Source organism: Taurulus bubalis, assembly GCF_910589615.1.
Source record: "Taurulus bubalis genome assembly, chromosome: 2".
Lineage (NCBI taxonomy): Eukaryota > Metazoa > Chordata > Actinopteri > Perciformes > Cottidae > Taurulus > Taurulus bubalis.
Genome location: NC_136590.1, coordinates 42,818,743 through 42,824,362, shown reverse-complemented (window position 1 = coordinate 42,824,362; position 5,620 = coordinate 42,818,743).

Sequence of the window (5,620 nt, the reverse complement as noted above, 5' to 3'; positions counted from 1 at the left end):
ATGATGGTTGTCTTATTAATGTCAGAAACAAGTGGGGAAGTTCCCAGTTGATTTCTGTGAGTTACATGTTTTACCCAGTTCATCTGTAGAGTCTCATTATTATTCAGTCCAGCATTCTGTACCAACAGGGACTTGAACTCACGTCCTCCTGATGTGCGCCGTCGTAGGACGAGCAGCACCGTGTAATGGGCCCTGCAAGTCGATACCCGATTGACCGACGGACACGTGGCTACGATGTAAACAAAAGGTAAACGAGCACCTTTACAAGGCATTCTCGGTTCTCAACCTGTCAAGCTATTGATTGACAGGTTGACTTTGTAATATCTGTGGAGGGGCGTCAGACGGAAAACCGCCGTGTGGTTAACTCGCGGCAACAGCGAGAATGAAATGTGTGCAATTATCCCTGATAAATAAACAAATAAATAAAACGTCATAGGGGCGGAAAGAAACGCTTAGCAAAAATCATCTTTGAGATTAAGATCACATACGTACATGTCTCACTAGAGGTCTCGTTTCAGGGTTACCAACACATACGCTAAATATTAACAGCATATTGCAACTTTTTATGTGATTTATTTCATCATAATCTATCAGGCATCAATCCAAAACTAGAATAACCACCTTGAAGGTTGTTTGCCCCCGTCAGCCATGACATTACTTCATCGTGTTTTCTTATTATACATCTGATTGTCATTCTTGAGTTATGGCCCAAAAACTTGTTTTGAGAGGTCACAGTGACCTTCAACCACCAAGACTGAATCACTTCATCCTTGAGTCCAAGTGGATGTTTGTGCCAAATTTGAACACATTCCCTCCAGGGCGTTCCTGAGATATCAGACAACCAGCAAAATAAAAGGCACATTACAGTGTAATAATCATTTTATTGACTTGTCATAGTAGGAAAGGCACAGGTGTTACTGACAGCATTAACAATGGCTCTGTTCTACGTTCTAAGTGTCCCACTGAGCCGTGACAATACCAGGACCCTGAGACTGAAGCAGCTAAATGGAACTCAGCCGTCATTCATTTTGTCATTCACGTCAGTGCTCTCCCTCCTGAAACCCGTCACAAAACATTCCCGACTGCATCAAGAGAACACTTCAGGAACCGACTGGGAGTGCAGGAAAACATAGATTTGCAGGCTTGGACATCATCAGAACGATGAGAAATTGTACCCGTTAAACAGCAGTGTACTCTTCATAGTGTCAACCCTCAGCTGAAGAGCTTTCAGAAGCGTCCGCCATTGGTTCACTGTCCCTTTAAATAACTTTTTTTCCTCCCTCTTCTCTACCTTCCCCCCCCTCCCCCTCGAGGTTTATCACTGTGACTCTTCTCTCTTCCATCTTTTCCCCTCACACACACACACACACACACACACACACACACACACACACACACACACACACACACACACACACACACACACACAGGATGTGTGGCTGGCAACTACAAAGCAGTTAGCCAAGCATCTCTTGGCTCCGAGCAGAGAGAATAAGACACTCTCATTACTGCCCTTAAAAAGCTCCTGCCCTCACAGAAAGAAAAGAAAAAAAACACTGTGGACCCAGACGGCGGCGCAGAAAAGTCACAGGAAAAGATTCGAGGAGTTAAAGGCCAATTTTTCCCCTTACAACTCAATTCTCTGCGTGTGCGCGCATGTCTGTGGTTTGATGGTTTCTGCCCCCCCCCCCCCTCGGTTCCCCTTTCCTGTTCCTCTTTAATGTCACAGGGCTGGCTCATATGACCTTGAGCAGCAGCGTTGGCACGGCAAGAGCGAGAGCTGCCTCGCCTGCGGGCGCCCTTGAACTGGATCTGCGAGACAAAAAAAAAAAAGAGAAAAACCTTCACGCGGCCTGATAGACATCTCAGCCCTCCTCCTCCTACCCCCCCTCTTTCTCCACAGCTCTTTTATTCAATCTACGCCACTTCTTATCTGTTTCCCCTGGTGGGAAGAAATTTATCAGAATGCTGTATCTTTAACCTCGCTGTCGGACTAGATAGATAGAAACAGAATTTCAAAATGTCTGACCGGCCTGCACAGATTTATTTTTAAACCTCCTCCTTAATGCGCAAGGCCTGTGCCGTTTCAGGGAAAGGGGATTGGGTGGCTTCTCTTCATGGAATACACCTGCGTGATGAGATGGCCATCCAGTCCAGAAGTGTTGTTTACATACTAGGAAATTTCAGACTGTTTCTGCCTCTCCGCGCTGAGCTTCAAAACAAACAACCCCAACCCCTCCCGCTCCAAGGATGAGCGCCCGGGTCGCCAGCCAATCAAGTTTTTCTGACTACGAGAGGGTGGGGCGGCGCCCAGGAGCCGGTGTTTTGACAGGTTGACGATGACCCGCCGGGTCCCCGAATGAAGACCTCTGAATTTCCAAAGTAAACACCATGGTGCGTAGTCTAAAGTCTTGGCTCTGCTCCTGCATGAGAGCGGAGTCTACTGTAAAAAGTCACAAAGAAAGGTTGTTTTTTTTGGTTGGGGTTTTTTATCAGCGTGCAAACATTGCGGCACCCTCCTTGCGACGGCGACTCGGAGCCACCAGGGTTCAAGTGATACAGTAAATATTTGCATTGCCCTGTTAGAGGCAATGTGTTCAATACTGGGCGTATTCACAAGAAAAAGAGCCTTTTATTTCGAGCATAACGTGCACACACCACGCAACAGTGTGTGCGTATATGTGCGTGTGTGTGCGTGTGTGTGTGTGTGTGCGCACTGGAGGTCTGGGCACTCAGAGACCGGCCCAGCCCTCCTGCTGGTTCTCTTCATGCCTGACCTTTAAGAAACTGTAATGTTATCACATGTCACACGTAGGCCTGCTGGAAACCATCTGCTGAAGGCACTGTGGTGGCTCCCTATCACCCCAAAAAAAAAAAAAAAAAGAAACACTGGCTGGAGTGGCTGAGTACTGGTTCTGACTGGTTTGCTGCTCAGCGTGTCTCACCTTCACACGCGGGAAAGGCAGACGGCGCACTCCCCTCAGAGGCTGCCGCTGAGCGACGTGAGCCATGAGCAGTCTCCTCAATTAGCGTTAAGGGGCTTTTGCACGGAGACATGCGGCTCCGGGGGCTAAGAATAACAGGAGACGGGTCCGTGCCCGCCCAGTGGCAGGGCTCGCGGGCCGGGGGCCTGTAGCTAACCGGAGTCTCACTGCTAACCCCCCCCCCCCACCACCCCACGCCATGTTTAGCCCCACCTCGGGATATTATGTTATGTTTGCTAGTGCGACACCTTGGCTAATAGGGCTGTTTTTTGCTTTTTGCACAGAGCGAAACCAATATGATTAACATTCGTTTCCTTTAATATAGTGATATAAACTCTAATAAACCACGTGTTTATTTGCTGTGGAATGCCATCAAAAACTAAAATATAGTTTTCATATCTGGGAGATACTAAAAAGCCCCCCCCAATCCCTCCTCCCATGCAGAAGAGCCAACAAAACAGACTCGGTTGTGGAGGCACCACAGCGTCCTGGGAGATTCATTACAGGCAGATTTGTTCCACATAGTGAAATACGAGTGAGCTGTGTTGCCTGAAAATTGCATTGCTCCATAAGCAGACCCCGATGCAGGAATAAGCCCCGATTCTCTGGCTTTTTTTTCCTTTTTCGATACGAGCTCAAAACAACAGCGACGGCAATTATTTGTGTGAACCAGTGTTTATCCCGCTTTGTCTGTTGGAGACGCAGTAAGAAGACACGGAGGATATGAAGGCACAGACCCATTTCAAATCAATACCAAAACAATATATATGGTGGCTGTGGATAAATGCAGAAACATTTAAAACAAAGTCATATTTGAGTGGAAAACTGTTTTGGGTATAACTCATTAAGCAATAAGCATAACAAAAAACAGAAATTAGGACAAAAGTATGCAGCTTGAGGGCAGTTTGCCAAAACATCAACATGGGCAAAATTCCACCTCCGCTGGGGAATACAAGGACTGAGACTTCAGTACCACGTCGAGGCCAGAATACGCGCCTTCACAACACGCCTCTATCCATCTCAGAGCTTTTATCCGCGTGACCCTTCTCGTACTTTGGGATCCTCGGGTCGGGGCCTTTGTCTATTCCAGTCTATTCCAGTCTCTCAGCTGAAGACTCTGGAACCTCCTGCCTGAAAGTGGCTTCTTTTAAAATCTGACTAGTTCTCCTGATAATAGCTACATTTTTTATTTAAATAATAATTATAAAAATATATAGTTTTACTATTTCAAATTAACATGTTAGTACATTTACATTGTTGTTTTTTAAACTAGTTTTGCTATTTAAATAGATATTTCATTATTTGAGCTCACAAATGTTGCGCTGAGTTTCATTGTGATGCTTTCAAGCTCTCAGAAGACGGTTGTTGTTTTATTGTTTCTGGTCAGGGCTCATGTAGGCAAATGATTTCTTCGCATGTCTGGCACTGGCACAGAAGATATGCAAAGAGGCCGCTGCAGCTGAATAAGCATGTGTATCGGCTGTCTCTAAACCACAGCTGAACTCGGTACAGTGAATAACCTGACCTGAATTAGAGCCCGCCGAATCTGGGAGAGAGCGGCCTTCGTTTCGGAAAAAACAGCAGTCAGGGGAAGGGAAATGTGAATAGATCAGTGCTCCGAGCTAGTCAGGTCTGACTGCGGTAATCAAACGGTATTCCTGGAGACTGAGAAAGAGGTGGCAGCGCTTCAGAGGCTCCAGCGCTACTGTAAGGCTTACATGTGTGCGTTCTTTTTTTTTTTTTTTTGGGGAGATGTGCGTCTGGGGAGCGAGGAGAGACCTCGGCGCTCAGCTTGGGGCGTATAATCTATGGTTCATTTGCAGCTTTTCTCCCCAGCATGACAAGCCGTTTACAAGACGTAGCCTCTGCCGCTGACCCAGTTCTGAGCGGCTGCGTCCCGGCGACAGGGCCCCGCTCCTCGTCTAACTGACGATAACACCGCCACCCTCTGCCTCCGTGAACTGCGGGAAGAAAAAAAAAAAAAATAGGTCGCCCTGACCCACTTTCCTTCTTCTTTTTTTTTTCTCTCTCTCTCTCTCTCTCTCGCTCTCCTCCTCCTCCCTAACATCGTGCAAGGAGTGCTGCAGAGCATGATCGAGGGAGACAGTAGAAGAGAGAGGGAGACAAAGGAAGAAAAGAAGTGAAAAAAAAGAAGAGAGAGAGAGAGAGAGACACTTCTCTGTGATGAGTCCCCTGCACTTTGGCGATGCGCTCCCGTGGCCTCTGGAACAGGAGGGGGCGACCCTTATCAGTGGGCCAGCTGTGTGTTTGGCAAAAACACTCCCACGCCTTGATGCAACAACTGCACCCGAGGGTTAAACGCCATCTACAGGCCGCTCGCAGCCCCGCCTCCTGGTTTCTACATCTCTTCTCGGTGGCCATTATGTCATATCTTTCTCGGAATGCTAAATGGGAATCGTCCGTCTTATTTTAAAACACGGCGCTTCTTCTTTTTTTTTTTGCAGTCATCTAACACCCCGTGAAGGTATGGCATGTTGCCAAGGCCAGAAAAAAAAATGAATTATGAGCCTCTCTCGCTAGGGGAGACGTTACGGGGGCCAGCCGATCCGGGAGCTGCCCTAATGCCAGGTAGCACACGACACTGCCACCCTCCTCCTCCTTCCGAATGCCTCCCC